Source organism: Drosophila takahashii, chromosome X (assembly GCF_030179915.1).
Source record: "Drosophila takahashii strain IR98-3 E-12201 chromosome X, DtakHiC1v2, whole genome shotgun sequence".
NCBI classification, from domain to species: domain Eukaryota; kingdom Metazoa; phylum Arthropoda; class Insecta; order Diptera; family Drosophilidae; genus Drosophila; species Drosophila takahashii.
The window spans coordinates 2,200,960-2,228,049 of record NC_091683.1 but is presented as its reverse complement, the minus strand read 5'-3'; the positions used below and the strand labels follow the sequence as shown (position 1 = coordinate 2,228,049).

The following is a 27,090-nucleotide window of genomic DNA, read 5'->3' as shown; positions in this document are numbered from 1 at the left end:
TCGCTCGCACTCGTATTCGCACTCGCTGCGACACAAACAAACCAGCACACCCACACACAGAGAGATAGAGGGACACCCACACACACACAGAGACACCCGCGCGCACACGACACACAATCAAAAACCCATTCGGCTACTCGCCCCCCTTCCCTCCGCCCCACACACTCTCTCTCTCTCGTTCTAATAAAAGACCCCCTCTCTCGGTATCCCCCCCCTGCCATTCGTTTGCCTTTCGACCAATGACACTCGACGACAATATTAGCGAGCACACACACATACACTTACGCTACGCACTCGCACAAACACACACACGCAGGCAAAAAACGAGTCACAAAAAACGAAATGTCGACGTCGACGTCGACGTCGACTGCGCTGCCGGCAGAGATGCTGGGGACACAAAAATACAGGGGGGAATATAGTAAAAAAAAAAAAAAGAGAGGCGGCTTTGGGGCTATGTAATCCAATCCAAGAAGTGGGCGTGGGTGGGTGGGTGTGGCAAGGGGGCAGGGGGGGTGGATAAAAAACGAACGCAAAACGCACAGGAAAAAGCAAGGAAGCCAATCCAAAAGACGCAACGACAAGCGACAAAACGGCAAGCGACAAACGACAGACGACAAACGACGACGTCGGGAGGGCGACACTTTGCAGCGAGTGCGAGTGAGATGGCGAGACTCGGGGATTGGAATGCAAAAAAGGGAAGCAAGGAGGAGCAGGAGTCAGAGAGCCGAAGGGAAAAGAAGAAGTAAATAAATAGGAGGCACACGAAGCAGGACATTCGCTGTTATCCTGCCCCACCTCCCCTACCCTTCTCCTGTTTTTTTTATTTTCTCACACCCACACAAATGTCCTGCGAGAGGGGCGGAGCACCAATACCAATACCAATTCACTTGAATCTGAATCCTTTTATTTGAGTTCTCTTTTTTTGTAGGTTGTTTTTTTTTTCTTATTTCTCTTTTTTTTTGCACAGTAAAAACAGTAATATGGTAACAATAAAAAAAAATACAAAACTGAAAATGTATGGAAACTAACGGTTTTAGCGACGGCAAAACACTAAGGCGTTTTTTCTTTTTTTTTGCGGTTGGTTTAATTTTTATTTTTCCGATATTTATTTTTATAACCGCTGGCTATATGCCCGATATTCAAGAAGAATTTTTTTTCGAAACCGATTCGATCTCCGTTTGGTCGATTCCCGATTCGATTACCGATTTGCGGTGTGTTGTGCGGTGCGATGCGATGCGGCAGCGGCAAGTCGACTTCACTGTTTGAAATCACGGAGCCGCCGCTTTTGCTGCTTTTGCTTTTGCCGCTTGGCGCTCCGCTCACCGAAAAAAAAGAAGAAAAAAAAACCAGAAAGAAAAAAAAACAAAAACAACAACACGAACGTCTGGGAGCCAAACAAAGCACGCACACACACACAGGCGTACGCAGCGCGCCTCTATTTACATGCGGATTCTCTGGACACTCGCACACACACTCGCTGTCCATTCGGTTTGTATTGCCAGCTCCCTCGCACTCGCTCGGAGCGAGACCAAAAAGCAAGCAGTTCGAAAGCAGTGCTCCACTCTTAAGAGCGCACTCAGTGAGCAAAGAGCGCTCTTTTACTCGCTAAGAGCGAGTCCTTGGACTTTCTGGTCGAAATCGTTATTTTAGTTGCTTTTTTTTCTTTTGATATAATTATCTATCAATAGAAATTATTGATGGGCACTTGGTATTTTTCCATGCGAATTGGCAATTTATTCAAAATATATATTTACCCTTTATAGTGGGCGCTATAATTTGGAAAACATGTAAGGTTAGTTTAATGTTTGAAATTAAAACAAAAATGTTCAATGAAAAAAAGACAAAACATTTCTTTTAACTATGGTTGAAAGTTGTATTTATAAAATGTATTTTATATAATATTTTACACATCGTATTATTTTCAAAAGTTTCGAAAATTTTGTTTGCCTCTCAAACCATTTCCGCCATGAGGTAGAATTTTTAAGCATTTGTTGGAAGTTTTTTTTTAATAAAAGTTTGGGTACCATAGCTTAATAAAATAATCTTTTGGAGATCTGCCACATTTAACTTTTGGATAGAATTGGTGAAGATAACTGCTCTAGAAATGCAGCTTTGGGTCATCATTATGCCAGTCATCGAGATCATCGTTCCCAAATGTGCAGATATTGAGACAATATTATTGCAATGAATGAGCTATTTAAATTATATAAAGTGAAGTTTTAAGTAACTTTTTTTTTTTTTGCTGAAAAAAGTTATTTTTTCGCATAAAACACAAAATAAATGAATTTTTCGAATAATATTGTAAGAACCATGAAAAAATTGGCTTTATCTGTGAGTAGAAAACGAGGAATTTATTCTTCTTTAAATATTTTTGTGTAAGTGCACTTCAGTTTCATAACTTAAATGTGTAACTACAATTTCGATTACTTAAAAGTGGAATCGCAAAATAATCAGAATATCTGGATGAGCATGAATATTAAGTTTGCTGGCAATTGAAATGCATGATTCTTAAAGGGCGCCATGAATATCCAAAGCAAAATTACTCAACAATATCGTTTTATGTGGGGCTATGAATACCGTTTTTCAACTGCAATCGTCGAGAGTCCCAAAGCCCGGGGAATTTGGGATGCAGAAACCAAATGTCAATTGCATACAAATGGGATAAATTTATATCTCCCTATATATGTATATCGCGTATGTATATATCTGTATATAAATGTTCTTGGATTTGTAGACACATTTTGTTTATTGGATGCGAAAGTAAATACTACGCCATGTAGAAGTTGCACATGGAGTTGTGCCCACAAGATGTACATATATATGGGGAAAGGGGGCTGCAGGGGGGGGGGGTTGGTCAAATCCTTAACCAAAAAGGACCTGCCCCACGTCCATAGAGCTCTCCCTTTCCCCCGTACAAGCACCCAATCCAAAGTCCGAAAGAGTGCGATGATCTCAAAGAGAAGATTGGAGAGAGGAGAGGAGGGGATTTTAGGGAGGGAGAGTTGGTCCACAGGACTCCGTGTGACACATGAAAATGTGTCGCCAGGACCTTCCCTCTCTCTTCCTCCCTCTCTCTCTCTCGCCTTCTCTCTCTCATTCTCTCTCACTCTCTCTCAGGTGCACCTACTCCCCGCTTTATTGGTCGAATGCGGAATGGATGGCTGCGCATGGCAAAGAGAGAAAGTCTATTGCTCTCTCTGTCTCTGTCCCACAGGGGTATCTTTCGCCTTTCGCCGTCGGCTAAGCAGTGCGCACCACCCCCAACCCCGTTTCGTAGGGTACTTCTTACAGCCCAGAGGGTAGAGTATCCAAATGGGTCCATCGTAATCACTAAATGCTAATCTCAGGTAACCAAGGTCATGGCTTACCAAAATATTTTGGGAATTTTCAAAATACAGTAGATCCTGTTTAAGTCAAACCAACAAAATTAAATTTAAGAAATTTCTTTTATTTTGTAAATTTACTTTATTTGAAAATAAAATTTTTTGGATTTATTCTTGTTTCAAATATCTATTTTGGTAATTTTTCCTAAAAATATTTTTCTGAATGTACTTAGGTCGACTGAGGTTCCTGGGCTAAATCGCCAACTGTCGATGGTTGAGATAGAGATAATCCACGGTCCTATTGACAAGTGTCTAGCAGGGCCAGAAATGTGCTCCTCCACTTTGGTCAGATCGAAAGGGCTGAGAGGCCCAGGCAAAAGCAAAAGCTGGGAAATTACATGTCTTGGTATCTAAACGCACATTAACCATCGCTCTTTCAGGTCCACAGACACTTTTTTGTGGGACCAGATCCACACACACAGCGACTGGGCATTTTCCTCCTGCCTTCTTATTTAATTTCGATCGATCACTTAGGGAGGACGAATAATAAAAAATAGCATGAACATGCCGCGGGCCAAAAACGTAGGTCTTTTCTTTCCTGCAGATAACACAGATACAAGTATATACACAGAGCCTCCAAAAAGTTCTTAAAGCACTTGAAAAAATACATTTTTATACTTGATAAAAAGTGTAAGTAATAGAAAAAGCTACGATTTTTTTTTAGGATGGTTTGGCCCCATATTATTTTTTACAGTTTTAGTTAATTTTATTACCTGTTTGAAAATAGTTTATTTCAAGCAACTTAAATTTCTTGTAGTATATAGAATTTTCTTAAATTCCCATTTGCATTGTGAAAAAATCTGAGCGGAGATTACTTTGAATTTGTGACGGTCATGCGTGCCATTTGAACTTCTGCAATCCAAAGCTGCCCCATATGTGGCACTCACCACACCACTCACTACTCAATACTCAATACTCGGTGGTTTCGGATTCCGATTCCACTGATGATGCCAAGCCTGTGGAAATCAATTAAGCCAAGTTCTCACGATCGGCAATGACTTAGTTGGGGCCCCAAGCTGGGATTTAGCTGGGGTTTTAGCAGATGTGCTGCACACCGGTGTGTTAATGGAGATTTTACATGGCGACTGAATAACTGAAAGAGGTGGGACATTAACGTAATGCTTCTAAGGATTGATCTGTGCCTGTATTTTTTTTAGTTTTTTTCGTAATACTGATATTTATTTTTAGAAAATTTCTTTGAAAACCCAAAAAAATGTCTTTTCCTTTATCTTAAGAACTAAGATTTATAGGAATAGGAAAAAAAAGGGATATGATGAAATACCAACTTATAATAACAAGAAAGACATATATTTTTATATGCATGTTTGAATTATCTATGAAAACAAAGAATTAGTTTCCTAAACAGATATGGAATATGAAACATTTGAATCGGGTTGTGCTTAACTGCTTATGAGCTTCGGGATCCCACTATACCAACTACGGTGGGTGGTTATACTTGGTTTAAAAGGAGGGGAACTTGGCCAGGTGCAAGCTACTTAGGGCCCAATCGATCCACAGCAACTTCGAATGCCTTTATCGGCGAATTCATCGCGAGGGAGAGGGTTCGGTTTGGTTTCAGTTCGGATGGGATCGCTTCTTGGGGGAGGATCAGGTTGGTACTTGGACGCGGACTTGGACTTTCGACTGGAGGTTCCTCTCCATGCAGCTGATGACCCGCGGCGATTCGAATTTCCGTCTGGACCAGCTTCGATTGCATCTGCATCTGCGCCTGGAACCTGGAACCTGCAACCTGGGACCTCTGTGTATCCCAATAAACTGGGCCCAAAGTGTGTATAGGATAGGATGGTATGGTATAGGGATAGGGATCTGATGTGTGAAGAACAGAAAGAGAGTAGAAAAGTCAAGTGGCCGAGGAGGATTGACTTAGGGCCAACAGGGCGACAAATGACAAAAATCCCGCACCTAGCTGTCATTTTAGAGACCGGGATCAGAATTAGTTTTGGAATCAGGGGTGTCATCCAGCAGCAGGTTCTCTACAAAACGAAAAAAAAACCCTCACACAATGGGGGATTAGAGCGTAAAACGTTTACGAACGAAGGGCATTCTCTGAAATTCGGCAATCTCATTGTTTTGCCAGCCTTGGTGGCGCATCCTTTTATTTTAGATGTGTGTCCTTTAAGCTCTTTACCTTACCCATTTTTTTTTACCCACTTTACCCATCTCTTTTCTCAGGTCAGCGACAGTCGACAGTCAAGTGCGCAATTCACCGAGGTGACAACGCTAAAAATCGGAACATAAATACAAATAAATCACACAAAATGTTGCCTTTCCCGTCGTCGTCTCATTTGAGCCCAGCTCTTTTTTTTACATATATTTTATATACCTCCCCTTTTCAATCACTTTTCCATTTCCATTTCGCTCCATTGTAATTGCATTTGAGTCGAGTTTGGGTTCCTATCTCTTTAAGTATGTCGGCAATTGGCAAATTTACGAGAATGTTGATTGGGAATTCTTCAGTTAACACTGAACGCACTTTCGTTCTGAATTGCACAGTGGAACTTCCTATCAATAAAAATGTGGTTAGGTTGAGAGACCTTGCATGTTCAGTGGAAATAATCCAGCTCTTGTTGTTCCAAAGACAAGACATCCACACTCGTCGGTTGATTCTGATCAGTGATCACCAATGCAATATACCCTCCTTATGGCTAACAAATAACATGTATAATTAACAGAAGATAAATTAATTGACGGCACGGCGGCCACTCTAATTGTGCTTAATGTGGAACCGATATAGTCAAGGCGATGGGCGCAATTTTGATAAGCGATTAAACGATTACCCATTAGTCGCGACTTTACGGTTTGCCGTTCCGTTTGTCCTTGGATCTCAACCGAACCGAACCCCCTAACCGAACCTTCATTAGCGGTTCGGGTGTGTCACATCACATGACGCTATTACTACCACTACGAGTTTTAACCCTCGATCGCGATCTGTGCCATATGGGCATATGTCCATGTGCAGACACTTTCCACATCTACTTTCCTCAATTTCTCGGTCCTTGAGGGTCAGTTGGGCTGACTTACCATCGGACTTACCAGACTTGCCCTTGCCCAACCACAACTGCTGACCGCACACAGCTAAACAGAGCTGGCCACCATAATTACAAAGAAAAAGTGTAGCCAAAAAGTAGCGAAGAAATAGCCAAATCAATAGCCAAATCAATAGCAAAATCCTCAGAAATGCTCAGGAATGATGCATTATACGTTTTTGTTTCCAAAAGTAGGAACCAAAAACATTAAAAGAAAAATGAAATCTAATTTTCAAAGTTAACAATAAATATTGTTAGATTTAATTTAAAACTCGCTTATAGGATTATAATAAAATTTTTAAGAGACTTAAAATTTAAATTTATAATCAACTTTTAAAAAAACAAACACTGCAAAGATTTTACTAAAATTCATAAAACATTATAAACTTGTATCTCGATTTTCATGACATTTGGGGGACCATAAAATAGCCAAGTTGGCATCACTGAAAGGGATCCGCAAGCCAGGCTTCTAAAGCGAAGCTCAATGAATGCAATATTTGTCATGGTCATTATGAGTTATAAACGATATTTTGATCCCTAATCACTTTTCCACCGCAGGCACAAACACAGAAATAAAAATAAAAAGAGAAAGAGAAGAGACAACACACGCAACACGGAGACACTCTCAAGCTGTCAACGCATTCGTTTCACGTGTTACCAAATGTCTGTGTTGGGAACTGGGTTCTGTATTCTGTATTCGTGTATTATGGATCCTTTATAACGAACCCTCAAAAACCCATCCTTCCAGCCTTCCTGCCGCGACAGTAGGACAGATTGTCTTTTTGTTTTTCTGTTTTTTTTTTTTTTTTTTCTTATATTTTCGTTGTCGTCGCCGGCGGTGGAATTAAAGGAACAATTGTTGTAGCAAGGGCAATTATAGATTATCACCTGAACGCCATCCCGCTCTCACTCCCGCACATCTCCCGATTCGGGAATCGTAAGGTCCGAGGAAAAAGAACCATAAAGATGACACCACATTGTTTTATCTTTATCGCATAATTGCGGTCAATTCTCTTTCGATCTCCGCTCGCCGTGTGCCTCTTGACTTGGATTTCGGTTTCTTTGATCATTCGCCGTGGCCACATTCACCCAGCAGAGCTCTCGATCGGTTGGGATCGGTTAAGATCAGTTGGGAAACGGGGGAGGTCTACGTGGTATAGTATGATATAGTATGGTATGGTATATGGTATATATGGTATAGTGGTACCCCCACATTAGAACGACCAAAGCAAAGGGGCGGGGAGCCACAAGCGGCAGCGGCAGCCAGCACACACATTTATCTTCATGTCAAAAATTAACGCTGTTGAAAATCGTCCGAACTTGAACAATATACGCCTTTCTATTTCGTTTCGCTTAGCACAGAGTCTCCCAGTTTAGAGTTCGTAGTTTAGAGTTCGTAGTCTTATTTCTCAGGCCCATTTCCCATTTCCATTTCTACTTCCATTTCCATTCCCTGCCCCAAGGTTCATTTTCATGAAGGGCGGAACGAGAATGGGCGGACGGAACGGGGACCCATCCCGCAGTTCCAAATGGTCCACTCGCGTCACCTTTTATTTTGTTTGAACCTCAAATATATTAAATATTAAGAAAAACTAGTCGGTAAATTAGAAAAACATTTTTTGTAAGGTTTAATTATTTTCAAAAACATTAAAATGGTTTAAACTTTATGCGAGTAAGTCGCATACACTTGGAGAAATGGAGAACAAACTTACAAGTTATGAAATTAAGATTTTTAAAAAAATGATTGAAAATAAATTTCTTTAAAGTTTATGTAATTTTAAGGGTTGTTTTTTCTGACCTCATGTTAAAATTAAAGTATGCTTTGAAGCCTAAATTCCGAAGGCCTTAAGTAAGTTTTAATTTAACATACGGATGAAAAAACGGACCTTAATCTGAATATGATCATACTTTTAAAGTAACGAAAATATTTTTTTATTGTCTAAATATTTGTTATGAACTCCCGACCTCTTACTATTTTTTTGGCTTTTCTAAATGTTAAATTATAGTGAAAATCGATTTTGTGGCTCAGTGTTGTTAGTCATTCATTCGGCATGACAGTTTTCATGGTGGAGCAACTTAAGTTAATTAACGAATCAGCAGATCTGTGATGGGCATGGATGGCAATGGCATGGGCCTGCATAGCCGACCGTGTCGGGAGTCAAATTCACACTCGCCATCGCCACAAACTTTCCCATTGGCCTGGCCCAAAGCTAAGGCTAAAACTCTAGCTAAGGCCAGAACTCGATTTGGAATCTAAAAAACTGGGACTAGGACTGTGTGGAATCGAGAATCGGGAGTTGGCAGTTGGATGGACCCGGCCTAGAGAGACACACCATCGCAAATTGTTTACAATTCGAAAATTGTTTGTTGACTCTTATCGGAGAGTGCATCTTAACGAACACGCAACACCTGAGCAACCTGGTTGTGTTTTTTTTTAGTTTGGTTTTTTGCTTGTATTTTTCATTTGGCTCCCATTCATCGTGCCCAAATGTCATGCGATGGCCGAGAGGACCCTGACCGCTAATTACAGCCTCTTGTGCGGGGATCTCGTCTCACGTGATGATGCTGATGAGGATGGGTTGGCAATGGGGCTGGGGGATCGGAATCGAGCGCTATAGATCACCGATCCCGCAATAGGTGGCCCATCGGCTGTCCTGCACCCAAAGAAAAATCTTTCAATGTTCTAGGGTAAAACAAAAAAATTTGATAAGATATAAAAAATATCTTAAAACAATATGTCAAAACTATTATCATTTTAGGGATTTTAATAATAGCTTTAATAATGAAATCATTTGAAATGATTAATTATTTAAAGTTTTATATTAAGAACCGAAAAAAAGTTTTTCTATTATCATTTCTTTGACTTATTTAATTGGTTTACTATTGCTGTTTTTTTCGGTGCATGGTCACACTGTTGCGACGTGGTTGATATCGGTCACTCTGTTTTTAGGTCCCCAGTTATTGGCAGGCAACTTTTCGGTTCGATCCTGAGGCGACCTTATTAAACAGTCATTAAAAGCCTGCTCCCATTTGCAGTTTGACAAACTTTTCAGCTAATTGGTGCGTGTGCGATGCACATTAGGCGCAGTCGTATAACAAAAGGTTTTCAATCTATACTATCCGAGTTGAAAAATCATTGGTTTTTCATTTTTTGTAGTAGCATTTTTCTAGGCATCTCAAGGAAATAAATTTAAATCTAAGGAATTTAAAAGAAATATTTACAAAGTCACAGAGAATTGGCGTGCAACATGTGAGAGGAATATGACCTTTTATATTCCACATACGGTAAATACTATGCCTTTGAAGAACCCTAAAGTGGATAAATAGTTAGCCAAGAACCTTGGAGACGAGTCTAGAGTCTCAGGTGGCAATGTTTCGCTGTCATGCGAAAGTATTTCGCTGTGCGTTGACATTCGTCGTGCCCAGCGGAACATCAAGCAAACGGGCCAGCCAACCAACCATCAACTGAACATCGCGGCCCTGTCGCTTAATATGATAATATGATAATATGCAATCGCCCCGGGTAGAGACAACAAAGGGATCTGTATCTGTCCGCGACAGATACAACGATACAGCGAAGGCGAAGGCGGTGGCGTTTGCGTGTCGAGCGACATCATTTGCATAACAATGCTGCAGATAGAGACGATTCAAATTTTTGGTCTCCCAGAGCAATTTTCACGACGATACTGCGATACTACGACAATGCGGCGATACTGCCGACTGTGACCGCGACTCCCTGCGGCACCTGTTCGTACATATTAGTAGCCAGTATTAGTGCTCACACCTGTAGCCACTGATCCACAGACCGATACACGGAGAGAAAATTCTGTAGATATAGTAGAAACAAGTTTTTAATTAAATTAAGTTTAAATGGTTTGAAAATAATTATATATACGCTTAAAAAATTAATTAAAATTGCAACGAACAATTAGGAACACATTTTACAAAGAAATATGTTTTTATAATATACATTTTCTACAGTAGAAATAATATTAACTGTTTTAAATACATTTTATAAATGTTCTTCTATGTTCTAATGATTAAGAATATGTGATGACATATTTTAAAACATAGAATATAAATAAGTCTTTTGAAAGATCAATCAGAATCATTGCCAATAAGTAAATTTCAATAGTCATTTCAATAATAGAGGTGTAGGTTAAGGGGTACCTTTTCTAGGACTCTTGCCTATCATGATTTTTTTATACATTTGATAATAAAACAGCAAAATTAATAATAGCTGTTTTCGGCTCTAAGCTAAGAAGCCCGTCCCTCTTGATCTCGATATGTTGGCTTCGAGTAACCCTCGAGTCAACTCAACTTAACTGAACTGAACTCAACTCGTCGTCTCGGCTACGTTGCGTCGCCAATGCGGAACGGACCGAGGGCCGAGTCGAAGTCGAAGTCAAAGTCGGGAATCGCAATTGGAGGGCCGATCAGCGGGCCAGATTGGCCCAGCAAACCACACGACACACCGGCCTAGCCAACCAGTTGTTAAATAATTTATGCGCCACCTTCACCATCGCCAACAACGTCACCTCCTCCGTGGTACACAGCGAGAAATTAAGCTTTTTTGAAGGAAATTATTAGAAAAAAAATATATTTAATGGGCTATAACCCAAAGCTCCTAATAAAAATCAAACAAACAGGATTAACCGTTAGATTTACTAATCTTCAGTTAGTAGAATGTTTTTTTTTTTTAAAATCTGGTCACAATTATAATTAATTTTCTGAGTGCTTTAAGACGCAACTGCGCGCTGCTCTATAGGGAGAATTATTTGCGTTCGCCTCCTTGCGTTTACTAATTAAGCGAGAGAAATATTCAAAACCTTTTCCATTGTTTCAGCGATTTTCAAGTTCAATTTACATAACATTCCTAACCGCCGTCGCCCCATAGCATTCAACTTTTTCATTTTAAATTAAGATCGGTTGCCCCACAGACTGCAATTTTTTTTTCTTTTTTCCATTTTTCACTTTTCCGAGATGCGAGTAATAACGTCGCAGCCATGAATTGATAATCGGATGGCAAATGCAAGAGGGGGGCTCCTCAAGGGCAAGGCAAAAAGGCGGGAAAGGTCACCGCTACTTGGTGGACCCATCGGAGGAGGAAAATGTGCCATATCAGCGATCTTTCCCATGGGATCTGAGTAGAGTGAACTTATACTGTCACAACTTTTCTACATTCTTTTTTAATTATTTAAAAACAGATGCAAATTTGAATATTTTACTTTAGAAACTTGATACTCTTAAATAAGAGGGTAAATCTATGATGATATGTGCCTTTTGTTTGGTCTCTTATTTTTAACATGGCGTGTATCCTGTTTAGCAAACAATCGGCAGATAGACAGGCTGCGGTTCAATCAAGGAAGCAACTGTCTCGATTCCCAATACAAAAAAAAAACATTAAAGTAAAAAGTCCTGAATGAGACCAAAAACCGATGAACCGGAGCGACGACTCAAAGCAGACAATGCATCGCCAGACGGTTCGGCCTACTCATAAATGATAATAATTTCTGTAAATAAATATTGTGCAATCATCGCATCGCGACCCCTGACCCCTAGTTGCCATTATTATTATGCTGTCATAATTCCAAATAGAAATCCCAATCCCTCGAATCGAAGCAGCCCCTAATGACGAGCACAATGTCGAAGACGAGCAAGCGAACAAGCGCCATCTGTTTTCTGGCTTGGTTCTTTGGGAACAGGACTTGAAACCAGGATGATATGGCATCGAAAGGAGTCGGATGTTAGGATGTTCGGATGGCCCACTCTCTCAGAGACCCAAGACAGAAGGGAGTTCGAGAGCGAGTACTCGGCAGATTATTTGTATTGTACCTAAGCGAGTTTTCATTGTTGCCATGCCACTGGCCTCCTTCATTGTTTAGGCACTTACGTATATAAGGAGCACATATCAATATCCGAGTAAATAATAATAAGAAAAGGGTGAACAGTTTTCATGGTGTCTTTCATATTTAAAAAAAAAATATATTTAAATGTTGATGAAAAGTACCAAGGGTTCGTTACTATCAAAAATTTGGAAAAAAGCTAAATTTAGGTGTCATGTGCAGCATAGAAATGTTTTTAAGATATTTAATAAACATTTATTTAGTGTTTTATGAACTTTCTCTTGTGAGTTCTTAGAATTTAAAACAAACTATGTATTCTAAAGGTAATTATCATTTCAATCGACATTGTAGCCATTTTTATTGTTCTCCCAAGCATTTTATGCAACAAAATGAGCCTTCAAATGATGCAAAACATAATTTTTGCTAATCTCTTTTTATAGCCCGATAAATACTTCTACTCCATGTGGATTATATTTTATATCTCCTTCTTTCCTTGGTTAATGTGATATAAAAAATTGAAACATTGTATTCAACAAGGCGACCATAATGCGTCATTATTATAATTATTATTTTTGAATTTTAATATAATTGTGTTTTAAAAATTAAAAACTAGCAGTGTCTTTAGAAAAAGAAATCTAACAGTCCTATTCTTCAGTATAATGTAAAGCAGGAATCTGAACAAAACAAAACCATTCATTAGCCAACCACATCAATATACATCCTTAACGATGTTCAGCGAGCTGGAAGGCCAATTACTCATGATCCAAGAAGTCGCGGAGATCTAAGAAGCAGAAAATAATAGAACAGTACACTGACCACCTCAGATTATCGTATGGGCATGGTTATAGTATACTCTATAGGCTCTATATATCTGCGAACAAGTGTGGCATGACAAAGACATCGCCGGCCATTGCTACCGACATGCCAATGATAGTAGTGCAATGCATACAAGATCATATGTATATATATAGAAAGATATGTATAGTCCCCCTCCATCGCGTATAGTCCATCCCAACGTATCTAATTAAGTCGAAATTTATGCGCGTGTTCAGTGAGGACGATGAAACAAACGGCAACTGCAGAGCTAAAAGACGTTAGTTTTTCTTTCTCTTCTGCTGTTTTTCTATTTTTATTTTTCTTGTTTTTTTTTTTTTTTTGTTTAGTTTTTCCTCGCTTAGCTGCTGCTGTTGAAGCTTTAATTGCGATTGGGCAGAGTAATAACTGCGACTACGAAATCGCAGTGGCCACTGCTGAGTGACAGGGGCGCCGTTGTTAAGGGGTTGGGGGTTAGGCCTTCTGCAGCTGACAGACACATATTAAGATTGAGATGGATTTGGTTAAGGCCTATGACTCGAACTTGGAAAACTGTCCAAAATCTATATGTTGAGATTTCAGCATTTAAAACAAATACTAAATATTATTCAATGTCTTTTTTTGACAACCTAAACATAAAAGAGTTTGTTTAACCTCTGGTTAAAAAGGAGTTACAAATTACCTGTATGCTGTGCAAAATAATTTAAATTCTCAACTACAATATATGAAATATTTATTTTTGGTTATTGGCAATCCTATCATTTCATAATAATTTATTCACAATTTTAGTTAATTCCCTAAGGGTTTTTGATCTTAAATCTAGTTAAAGTACAAAATGTGTCAAAATATCCTAGCATTTATTGCCGCAGCTTTGCTCAAGCACTTCAAATTGGCTCCTCCCTTTGTTCGTTTGTTCGTTTTCCGAATGTATCTGTAATCTGTGGTAAGCGCACAGGCACACACAATCTCTAGGCATTATAAATCCAGTTAATATATTATATTTAAACCGTTCGTTATGATCTTAGCGCGTTCGCTTTTGCAACGCCCTGATTGCTTCGCTATTAATGCAACGGCCAACGAGCAGCAGGTGGAGCCATTGGGTTTCAGTTTTTAGTTTTTAGCCATAGCCTAGGCTCTCTGTCTCAAGTTTCAGACCAAGAACCGCTCGCACCTCTCATACACCTCATATAAGTATATTTATGTACATATCGGTACCGAATCGGAGTCGCACTTAGTCACGCTCAAGTGCATCGCAGCTAACCGCTTGCTGCTTTTCTGATTATAGGACGAATGTGTTCGGTTTTTGGTTTTCCAGCTATAATTTTCCCCTACAATCGCTAAAAAAAATAAATATTATTATAAACCAGAAAACAATATTTAAATATTTATTAAAATATAAAATTATTTTGAAAAATTGTTAGTCAGAGAAAATTATTATAACTTTTAAAAAAATATATATAATAAAAAATAATAATAACTAGTTTAATGATTTCAAGAATCAGAAGGAAACAATTATTATTATATTTAAATTTTTTTTCTACTTCCCGTTTATAGAGTAGTCTAGTCGGGATTTTTTTAAGGTAATAGTAAAGTATTTAGTTTCTATTCCTATTTTATACACTTTTCTTTAACGGTGGGAAGTGTGTGTTTTGTCCTTTGCGGACACATGATACTTGCAAGTTCGAAACAAATAAAAAAGAAAAAACGTGGTAATAAAAAGATCAACAAATGGCTGGGGCTCCATCAATCCCGCTCTTGTTGTTTTACTTCTGTTTGCTTTGTGGGCCCCTTTTTTTCTGTTTTTTGTTTTTTTTTGTTTTTGTCAGCTGTAATCCTTGTGGCCGGCGCGCAATCATGGCAATCATCTCACATGTTGGGCAAAAGTCCGCGCGCCACTTGACTGGGACTCGAAATGGAATCGGAATTGGTATATGAACAAGCACGGGCACCCCATCATCCCATCCTATACCATCCTATCCCATCCCAGAACAACCCAACTTCAGTCGAGGAAAAAGAAGCCGCAGGCAGTGCCATCGGAATTGACAATGGTAATTGAAACGCGGACGGTGAGTGCTCTCGGGAAACTCGCTTATCGTAATAAACCACTTAGGGCCAAAGTATTTCAATGTGCTGTTAGTTTGGGGGCTTGAAAATCCATAGATCCGAAAGTGTGCTTGCTTTTTAATCGCATCGCATCGCTTCGCATCGGATGGATGAAACAAATGCGAGTATTATTATATTGGAACGAACGGAAGTAGCCGGAAGATTCGAAATTAGAGCCCACAGATGTTGTTTGGCTGGACTTTTGGTTCTGGATTGAGGGATTTCTATTGGGGGTTGGGGCTAATGAGTCGTTTGGAGTGTCGCACGTGCGTCTACTTTGCTTCTTGATTGCCAGAATACTTAAAGACCTCCCCACTTTTTCTCTATTAGGCGAAACATTAAGTAAATGACCATTCAAGAGTTGAATTTTTAAGGTGGTCTGCTCTGCTGCACTGATAAGGATAAATCCGTTGGAATTTTGTAAGATTTCAATTGAATTTTAACGGAATGTCGAACATTTTGCTCTCCCCTTTGCGTTTGCGTTGTCAATTTTTTATTTCCGAGAAGAACTTCGAGTAAATGGTGTTCATCAATGCTACACGTAGGCCATATGTGTTGAGTTCAGTCATCTCGTCATCGTCATCATGGCGAAAGGAAGATTTAAAATAAATTACAAGTATCAGAATGAAGCTTCTAAATAAACCAAAAATATTTATGATATTATTTGTAATTAAGTGCAGTGCAATTTATGCCGGATTTGTAGATTTAGAGCGCAGTCTTCCCATTCTTTCGAAGATTTGGTGTGCAGATTTTTATTGGTTTTCTGGTTAAATGAGCTAAAATCCGCATTTTCCACTTTGTCCTACACAGAAAGAAAAAATTAAAATTGTAATTTTAAAAATTATTAAAGTATTCTGGATCATTAAAAGTATTTTGATGATTCCGTAAGACACAATAATTTTTACTAAACCCATAGAATTTAACACAAATATATTTTTGCGTGTAGGCTTGCGGTGTCCCGTACTTTTATAGTTGGTACTCTACTCCCCCTCTACCGAAGCTCATTCAATGACATTTGCAGACATTAGCAAATCAATGTCAGAATGCACTCGCTCCCATAAACATGCGAGGGTAAATTGATTTTAAGAATTTTCGCGCGTGCATTTGTTTTTCCCTTCATGCGTTAAGTGAACAACTGCGCTTAATGATCAGCCGGCGAGGAGCAACAGGAATACCATATACCATATACCATACCATTTCGACTTGTGGTTGCCTGCAATTATGACTATTTGCATAGCACATTGCACATTCATGGCTCAACTCGGACCAAGTCAACTTAACTCGGCGTCGAAATCATTGTCTTTGGATTTGTAACGTTCTGTTATTCTGTTTCACTGCACCGTGGTAGTACTTGTGTGGAAAAGGTCTGAATTACAAAATGGGAAATATGTAGGTAGTATAATAATGCGGGTTCTAACCCTAAAAATGCTAAGTTAATTTTCAAATATTTATTAGGCTTTTTGGAAATCTGTATCTCGGAAACCATTAGAGTTAGCTTAGTACTCTAAGCTATTCATGCTTAAATCACAAGAATATCGGATCTTCAGATCTGGCTATGAGTTTTTCTCAGTGCTTTCGACTCTACGCTCAGTAGCTATGCAGCTGGGCCTCATGGGCTGGGTTTATAAATACACATATTCACACTTTCACGTTCGAATTGAGCTAATTGAAACGTATCTTCATTAACTGCATCGGCAAAGACCTCCGGCCATCTGGTGGTATATTGCCACCAGCAGCAGGCGCAGGTTATGGCCTGCATTCAAAAAACAGAAAAACAGCAAGGAAAAGAAAAGATCAGAAAAGAAAGAAAAAATGCAGTCAGTGCCATGGTCGTGGGTCGTGGTAATGCCGCCCCCTTCGCGATTTTTCCTCCCGGCCAAGACAAACAACACTCGTAAGTTTACTCGCACTTGTACTTCTTATTTGTGGCAGGTTGCCAACGACAAAAAGGGGCTCAATGAACGAGCAACTCTTAAACTGAAATATATTCTATTCATTCAAACTATTTTATGTTTCAAAAAGGGATTTTGTTTGAGTATTTATCACTGTAATTAGGGTAACGAACTCTTAAGCGTTTATCTTTTAGGAAATTAGAGGAGAATTAGGGGATAAATGAAAGAAAATTGGGTATTCAAGAAGTATGCAACAAAAAATAAGATTCTCCCCCACAACTACATGAATAGTATTTCCAGAGGAGGCAAATAAGTTTTCTACGCAAGTTACAAAGCTTTAAAACCCAGGAAAAATTGGATTTCCAAATATACATTTTTTTGGATTCTCCATCTGAATTTTTGTTTTTTTATCGTGATAATACCTCAACTTAAAACTGATGTGAAAATTAGTTGAGGTGAACTGATGACAGTTATTTGCGGCGAGCAACCACAACAGGGAATGATAATAAGGTACTCAAGACCTCACTTTTTGTTATTTCCTAGTATTCTTAATTAATTATTTCGAACATTTTGAATGTTAAAAAAAAAAGATTTTCAGGTTCGCATTTCCACAGATTTCGAAGAGCTTTCCGCGTCCTTTTTTGTTTTGGGCAGGGTCTCAACGTCCATTGCCCACAGGTAGAAAAAATACGAGTATGTATTGTAGCGTTTTGTTAAATCATTTTTATGAATACTATGTACCAAAAGGGGGCGTGGGCGGTGGGAGATGGAGTGGGTGGAGATCTGAATGCCCAACCGGCGAGGTCAAAAATATCCGAGTCTCCGAGGAGCCAGAGTTCACGTTTGTTTCATGTTTGTTTTTAACGCAATGGCGACGACGGTTTTGATGTTAGGCCGCTTGTAGTCAAATTGGTTTGCCTTTGTTTGGTCCACATAATGGTCTGGGCAAGGGCAACAAAAAATAAAATAAAAAACTCAAGCGGAGCAAAATGAAAAAGGGGAAAAAATTCACAAATTACTCTCATTTCGTTAAAAGGGCACAAAGGCTTCGGCTTCAACGGCAACGGCGGCGGCGGCAGCAATAATAAAACGACATAATCATCGTCGCCGTCATCTTATCCGTGGTTAAAAAATTAATAATTTAAATTTATGGAAAAAGGAAAGAGAATGAAGCGACGAAGTCATCGCCAAAACAACTTCAAAGCCGTAGTAGTCTATTATGAAGCAACATGACTCAAAACGGACACGACGACGAGGTCTGTCGTTTCGTCTGTTTCTCGTCGCAGATTGGATGTGTCCGTGGCACAGTGGGAGATTTGGCCAGTCTTGTGGGGAAAAAGTCAATTTTAATTGTTATTTTCAAGGTGCGTATTTAGTGAGAAAAATGTGCGTTTAGCATATATTTGAAAGTAACATTTTCAAATTAAAACTAAAAGCTTTAAACTGATAACTTTTAAATTGGCTCTTGTTTGGGGTCACCTCACTTATGAGAATTTGCCTAACGTGAAATAAAACATTTGAATGCACATTATTAGGTAATTAAATAACAAACTCTTAAAATTCAAAAAATTTAATGCAATTTTGCAGAAAATTCAAGCACAAACTTATAGAGGTATGATTATACAAAATCGGTAATTAAATGAGCAAGTTATAAACTCCAATATAGCAGTTTTGGGTCACCTTTGTTAAAAGTAAAGAATTGTGAAACAATTCTAATGGTAATTTGCTGACAGTTAACCTAAAAACTTCTAGAGGTATACCTTCTTGGCATCGGTATCCCACTGATCCAGTTACTTACCCCAATTGTGCAGTTTTGGGTCACCTTTTTAGCACTTTCACCATCTGAACACAACCACTGTGCAGAGGTAGCTAATAAATAAAAGGAATACTGATTGCAAACTTAGGATGTAGCATTCCCAGGCTCCCACACTGGAACCTTCCTATCTGCGATTAGATACGACTCTTCAAGTAAGCTTTCGAGTTTCGAGTTTTTTGGTCATGGGCTTGCTCTCCCATGGGCTTATCAACTGGGTTTCGGGAAACTTAATGACAAAGTCACACGCTTTGATTTCGCATTAAACCGTTTAAGAAAAAAACCAAACTGGTGAAGGTGAAAAGGGGAATACAAATTAAAGAAAATGATTAATTGGTTTCGACGAATCAACGTAGGGCTACCACACACAATACCACCAATACCAATTTCGTATGGGGCAATCCTTATCGGAAACCGAGGAGGTTCACATTCACATGAGAGCAGCCTGCGTTGTGTCTCGCTGAATGGGGCAGTTATGAAGGCTTAAGACAGCATACATAATGGGAAATTGGGGGAACCGCTCTAGACTAATTTTCAGAAGAACATCACAATAAATTAACAAATAAAAGTCGGCCTTCCAAATGGATTTGTTTGTCCATACGTGTGTATCCTTTATGTACAATCAAATAAAGGCAAATTTTTGTGGCCTTTCGGTCCTCGGTCTTCACTTCTCGTCCCAGTTTCAGTTTCTTGATTATTCCTCCAATAATACGAATACGAATGTGGCCGAGCGAAGGAAACAATCTGGCCAACATTTACTGTCGCCGACGTCTCGAGTTGGCCGAGAGTCTCCTCCTCCTGCCAAAGTTCGCTTTTGCTTTTTCAGCCTGTCGTATACTATATAGTATGTATACATACAAACACCGAGAAAAAAAAACCATTCTCGATATCAGTATTTTTACTGAAATCAAGAAGAAGTGCTCTCGGTTTTTCTGAAGATAAGTAGTGCCAATTTCAGAAAAAATGTTCTCGATTTCAAGAAGAATAATTCTCGTTTCCAAGAAATCAAGGAGATTCTGTCTCAATTTCAGTATTTTAGTGCTAATGGTTTTACTAAAATGTAGAGGAAGTGCCATTTCAGAAGAGTGTTCTCGGTTCTCGATTTCAAGAAGAACAATTCTCGTTTTCCATAAATCAAGAAAATTTTTTCTTGATTTTTCGTTGTCTAGTTTCTTTCAGTGTACGTGTGCTTGTATTATTCGCCGGGATTTTAGGGACTCCATTAAAATAAGTGCCTAATTTCATTTATCCTCGCTGCTCCGCTGGTTGGTTGCTCGCTTGATTGACTGTCTGGCTGGCTGGCTGGCTGTCAAGTTATAAGTTACAAAAATCGCCAAAATGGATGCCTTGACGTCAAATCCGGGCAAAAAAAAAAGAAAATGAAAAAAAAATAAAAGTGGATCGACAAAAAGAGCGACACACACAAGAACGAACGGCAACATCCGTTTCGTACCGTACCTTTGGGTCCTCAACTTGGTCACGAAAACATATCAAAGGGGACCTAAACCAAAAGCTTTGGCTATAAGCCTTCGGGCAGCTCATAGAATGAATCTTAATGAATTTCGATTCGAAATATGCAGGAGTCGGCCGGTGGGTGTTACCTTCTGGCAGTAAAGTCAAAAAGTGGCATCTTTTAGAACAGAGCCCCAGACCAGACATATCGTATATGATGTGGACACAGTTTTTGAGCTCTTTTCCTCGCCATTTACTCTTTCGCTTTCGTCGTCGTCCAATCTGTAGGCCCTTTGTTGTCCTTCTTATTGTTATAGCCTGGTTTTTTTCGTTTTTTAACCAATTTTAAGCACTCCAGTCTCGTAAGCGCCGCCGATCGTTGTTCCTCACATTCACACGGATCAAACAAAGACACCAAAGGAACATACGAAACACGCAAATTGGGAATGAGTTTGGGAATGAGTCTGCTAACCATCGCCAGGTCACGGCGTCTTTTTTCTTTTGGCAACAAACTTTAACAAAATCGTCCACTGCACGCACTGCTGCTCGGGTTAACCGAAAAAAACAATCAAATTAGAGGCAGCAACTCCGCGGACATTGTATCGGATGGCGAGAGTCTATCGGAGGAAGGAAATTAAAAGAGTTGAGAACGTTCCATAGTCGTCTGAATCGATGGCATTTAAAGTCAAATTCATCTTTTTACGCCTTAAAAAAGGGCAAGCCAGGGTGAGAATAAAATGGAAATGGTTTAGACTGTCTTGAAAAAAGTAACGGGATTTTATAGTTTTAAACCAGCGGTCGGCAGCGTTCTATTGAGTGAGCATAGGGAATTTCTCTGTCCATCCGCTGCCTCTCATGTACACTGTAGAACAGCGGTCTACACACACACATTGATGAGCTGCCCAGTGCAAATTACTCACACAAATATAAAACAAAATGTCATCGTATGTGTGTGCCGACCGCTGTTTTAAACAGAGGTGTAATTTAATAATTAAAACACGTCATCCCAACACTTAGAAAACATTTTTGTTTTCATTAAAATTTTTTTTTCATATTTCGAGAATATTTTGTTATATGGAACGACTATTCCTATAATATGTAGAGAAAAAGTTATTATTTCTTTATTAATAACTTTATATACTATTTTTAACGAAAATCAAAGTGCTCATAAAAATGTTGAAACTCTAACTCAACTCCACCCATATTTCAAGAGTCTTTTTTGTGATTTGGAAGAGGACTGCTGTTCCGTGAAAAATCTAGAGGCACGCGCGATGTTGCAAGCCTTTTTTGTTTTTTTGTATACATCTTCAAATTAATGTGACTAGCTCCTATATGAAGGTACAAAAATGTTTTTCGGTCGTATGTACGAGTACAATTTGAAGTGTTAATGGCTCGTGAGTCAACGTATTCCTTGAATCAATAAACATACGGAAAAGAAACAACAGAACAGAGCAGAGATTAGAAAAAGAAATCATATGCTTCTCGTTTTATATAAACGAGCTACCGAAACGATTTGTAACGATACATTCCGCAGCAACTGTGTATGAACAGAATGTCTACATTTGGTCGCAAGTACCGACTACCAAAAATATCTTTAAGTGTCTTGTATTTGTTTACTTCCAGCTAAATGTTTACCCAAGATCGAAATAAAAAATGTGTAGTAGGCATTAAAGTTTTGGACCGCTATTTTTCACGTGGCAATATCCCCATCGCCACATCGCCACACTATGTATTGTATCTCCACTAAACGCGAAGACAAGTGGAATGGGATTGGGATTGGAAATGGGTTGTATAGGAGAGGCGCGCGTAATGTTTCGGGGGGAAGTGAGACGATTAGATAAATTTGAGGAGATTCTGAAAAAAAAACTGAAAAGAACCTGGCTAGTTTGGCATTTACTGCTGCCGGCACACGCATTCAGCCGATCAATCCCTGCCTATAAACAAAGTCCAGCACTCGGCTAAAAATACAAATGATGCTGCCGAAATGTACACATCTTAGCATTGGCCACTTTCAACTCATTTTTTACCAGTGCACTACACTCATAGAAATTTTCCGGTAAAATCGCCCTAAAAACAAGGAAAATCGCCCTAAAACGGGGGTCAATGGCGACTAGGCAACAAAATTAGGGCAAATTGCCCTAAAAATACGGGTGAATTTGTCACACATTTAGGGCGATTTTTCGTAGATCTAGGGCGATTTTTCTATTTTTAAAGCTAATTGCCCTAAAAATAGGAAATGAGACCCTTACACTAAAGGCAGTTTCCTTTAAATCCAGGGCGATTTTTCTGGACTTATAGGCGAATTGCCCTGGAAATCGGAAAAAATACCTTTAAACTAAAGGCAGATTTTCATAAATCTAGGGTGTTTTTCTGGATTTTAGGGCAAATTGCCCTAGAAATATGAAAAAATATCCTGAAACTAAAGGCAGATTTTTATAAATTTAGGGCGTTTTTCTGGATTTATAGGCGAATTGCCCTAAAAAAAGCAAAGTGCTCCCCAAAATTTCCCGGCTTTTTTTCATAAATAAAAATACGATTTCATTATTTTTTTGTTTTTTTTATATTTTTGTTTGTTGTTATTTACACAATTTCTAATTATATACATTTACATACTTTTCTACTTATTCTTATTGCTAAAAGAATTACATCGATCTTAAAAATAATGTTTTGGCTTAATGTATTTTTTGGTCCTTAGGTTTTGTGCTTCCGCCGGAGGAAATTTTAGGTCTTTTAAGGTTTATTACAATAAGTACTGATTATCAAATTTTACTTCTAATTGAATGCATAGAAATAATATTTTTTTTTGGAATGAACAGATTGTTTCTTTAAAATAGTTACAGTTTTAAGGTTTTATAATCCTTCAAGAGTTCGGATAAAGCTTTACCTTTCTTATCAGACTCTAAATGAATTTCATAAAACATTTTTTGGATAAATGTCGTGGTTTAAAACAAAAAATATTTTGAAGCACACATCAATACTTTTCAATAAGGTTGGCATTCTATAAATAAACCTCTGATAGGTAAACTGGAAATTCACCAAGGTCAAAAAGGGCTTGTTCCCACGTTGCAGCTGAATGGTTGCAGTTTCGGCTTTCCGGATTAGCAATTTTCCGTCAATGCCTTTAGATGTGTTTGCAGTTCCCCAACAGTAGCCTTCCAAACCAAGAAACGGCTTCGCGGGTCCGCAATGGTGTGCTTCGCGTTCTTGCTCCCGCCGTCCTTTTTTGTCATTGCTGTCGCACCAACACTGAATGGATCGCAACCCAAATTAAAGTTGATTGTATCTCTATTAAATAAAAACAGTCTATTTATTGAATGAGAAAAGAAAAAGAGAAAAAGCACATACCTTCAGCGTGGCTTTCCAAAGATTTGAGCAGTTTTATTCCCTTACTTTCGCTTTTAAAAAGTGCGAAAAGTGGTTTGCGGAAGCTGGATCTCAAAGACGTTCTCAATCTAAAACAAGAAATAAAATTGTTAGAAATGAATATAAAAATGCACTACTAACAGTCAGAATTTTCATTTAGCCTGCGATTGCGTTTGCTGCTACTTCTGGAAAAAAAGAAGCAACAAAAGCAAATTTCGGTTACTGACGAAATGACGCAATAGAAATTTGGGGGTTATTTTGGCATATGCACTTGTGAATGCGGTTTGTCCGGTGCATAAATACAGATTTCTGGTAAATATATACATCTGTATACATGTGTATATTCTGTTGCATCATTTTTTTACCTCAAGCATTATTTACATATACACATACATATATGTATACTCTTATTAATGTTCTTACTTTTTTCTGCCACACTTCCAAAACTCTACATCTGGACCGCTGCTTCCAGTTAAATCTTTTTAAGTTTCAGCTGCATTTTCCTCTGTTACAGATATGTAAATTCAATTAGTTATTAATATCCAAATTGCACAATTATATATGTATGTACTCACCAGAAAACAGAGAAAGAATCGCCTCCCAAGTCCTTTAATAGCGTTTACATTTTTCACTTTTTCACAAACACGCCTTTCGCCGCCAAGCGCCCGAAAAATTATGACAAAGTCTAGACAATGCAACTCTTTCTACCCCCACCCTTGCCACTGCAACGGACGAAAGTAGCAAAGAAGAAGAAAAAGGGTGGACTTCTCTAAAGTCAAATGCGCTCAGCATCAAAATTCATAGAAAAAGGTCCGCCCTAATATACACACACATTCACTTGTTTTGACCTGTCAACCACACACACATACACACATGTATTACATATGTATCCATTAATTGCGTCTTAAAATTTCGTTTGACTCTTCCTTGTTTTTAGGGCAATTTCAGAACATTTTTTTTGCTATTTTGTTCAACGTTTTAAGGCGATTTCGCCCTAAAAATAAGGAATTACTTTTGGAGTCTACTCATGAAAATTCGCCCTAAAAAACAGGGCAAATTGGCCTTTTTGGAAAAACTAACCCTAAAAAATGTTTTCCATGGCGATTTTTCGTAACTTTAGGGCTAGCCACCCGTATAATAAGAAAATTTTTCGTAGTTTTAGGGCGACCTCGGTTTTAGGGCGACTTTTCTAGTATTTAGGTAAAAATTTCTATGAGTGTATGGGAAAAAAGTAAATTTTTTAGCATAAACTCTAGTTTTAAAGATAGGGTCTTGAAAATTATAATATATACTGCTTTTGCGCAAATATAAAATCGGTTTTTTTATTTTTTGGAAAAACACCACGCTTGTAAAAAAACAAAAATATAGATTTTTAAATTAGTAGTTTAATTTCTTCACGACGTTATCACAATAATGCTGCAAATCTAATTTAAATGGATTTTTGTATTGCAGAAAACTGGATATTTTTTAAATTTCTAAATTTTCCACTCTTTGCTTTTTAAAAGCTCGTTTCAAATGTCGAAAAGTTTTCCGTGGTACAAACATAAATTCCAATTTCGGTTAGATATTGTTTATTTATTTCGCAACAGTTAAAACCAAAAGAGAGATGATTTTTTTTGTCGGGTGATAAACCGATCAATTTGTTAATACAAGGTAATCTCATAGAGCCCTAAACTATTGGTTCTGATTTTCATAATCTTTTTACCATGAATTTGGGGATGTTTTGAATGTCTTGATACCTCGTTGCTCCTTAAGCGAAGGGTATATTGTAATCGTGAAAGGGGATCTGTAAAATATATTTAATACATTTTTAAGAGATTTTCACGAAAATGTATTTAAAATACGCCTGCGTGTAGGCAACACTTTTTGTACCAGTGGGTATCTATAAGTCGGGAAACTTTACTATTACTACCTCGATATTGCTTGTCTTTCTTCTGAAATGGGTACAGTATTTTTTTAAATACTCGTAGGGTGTTTTTGAGGGGTGGGCTAAAGAAAAATATAAACATATTGGAATAGATACAACTGCGTATTCTTTTGCCGGGCATAACGAATGCGAATGCGAGTGCGAGTGCGAGTACGAGTACGAGAGTATAATAAAATTTCATCGGCAATGACTTGAGGTGAATCCACGCCGAAGAAGGGATATGGCGGATCGTTATGTACATATTTCCAGATCTTTGTTTTGTTTTTTTTTTGGGAGGGGGTGGTGTTGATACTATTAGGAGGTAGAGACCGCTATTTGCGGCATTTGGTTTTGTTTGCTTATTCATAATTGTTATTAGAGCACATTTTTCATCGTAATTTCTTTCACGCGAAATAGTAAAAAATAAAGACATCTAAAAACGTTCCCCACTGTGCTTTTGTTGTTGATATTGTAGCTGTTTTGTAGCTGTTTTTCTCCTGGTGCCCGATGATATTGATGTTGATGATGTTTTGCCCAACTTGAGTGTGCGGCATTTGACTCCAAAGGCGGCCTATTAGTGTGCCTTGTTCGCTTTTTTGTTCGCCTCAACGCTCCTATGATTTTATTCTCCCTATGATTTTGTAGGTTTATGCAAAGACTTTGATTTCCATTCCATACCCAAAAGCGACCTCGAGCATTTATAATTTTTTGCTTTTAATTCATTAATGACTTTTGTAAGTGTATCCCTCGCAATTAGTCACCCTGCCCAGTCGCACATATGCCAACAATCTCTGCGGTCCACCCGTTCACCAAATTATATATAAATACACCTACACCGAAAAAAATGGCAAAGTAAAATAAATATCACTAATAAATATGTATATTTAAATTAAATGTAAAACGTAAAATTGAATAAAAAATTGTAATTTATGTAGAAATAAATATTTTTACTTCATTAAATAAAAAAAATGTGATTATAAAATAAAAGTTTTAAAATTTACTGTAATTGTTAAATGTACAATTTTTATATTTAAATTATTATTAATAAGAACCAAAATGGATAAAAAAGAGCGAAATTTGTAGACTCACTACCTTCTTTTTATCAGTGTAGTAGTCCATTTTGATTTCGATTATATATATACAATATATATTCATGCATCTGCCCCGTGTGCAATTGCCTCGGAACAACAAAAGACAGAAGAAGCACAATACCTAATTGTTAAGTATCAACAAAGTATAAATCTAAGATGCAAAGCAAAGCAAACCAAACCAAAAACCAAACGAAGACGATTTAATTATATATGAAATCCACGCATATACGAAAATTACCAGGCTGACTCGGAATAAAAACAAAATAGACGAAACAACACATTCACATTCAATCCAAATGTATACAAAAAGTAAGATATTACCATTAATATAGGGCAGCGCGCCGACAGAGACCAAGTGCGAATGATGTGCAACAGATGGCC

At 38.2% G+C, this 27,090-nt stretch overlaps 1 protein-coding gene and 1 long non-coding RNA gene across 4 annotated transcripts in view; both read right to left on the bottom strand.

The window, feature by feature from the left end:
- The window catches only part of disco-r (disco-related basonuclin zinc finger protein), a 78,706-nt gene that overhangs the window by 30,819 nt on the left and 20,797 nt on the right, over nt 1-27,090 (bottom strand). The window contains exon 1 of one of the 3 annotated variants that reach the window (XM_017143112.3): nt 1,030-1,288. The exons of 1 other annotated variant lie outside the window; for it this stretch is intronic. The gene's annotated coding sequence lies outside the window, so the exon portion shown is untranslated. Of the gene's footprint in view, nt 1-1,029; nt 1,289-27,090 lie in introns of those variants that run through there. One more of the 3 variants, XM_070218546.1, reaches the window with a different exon arrangement.
- LOC138913828 (uncharacterized) lies at nt 23,399-24,358 on the bottom strand. The gene is made up of 3 exons (XR_011419688.1): nt 24,288-24,358; nt 23,695-23,801; nt 23,399-23,634 (listed from the first exon to the last, which is right to left on the bottom strand). It is a non-coding gene; the product is annotated as an uncharacterized lncRNA (long non-coding RNA).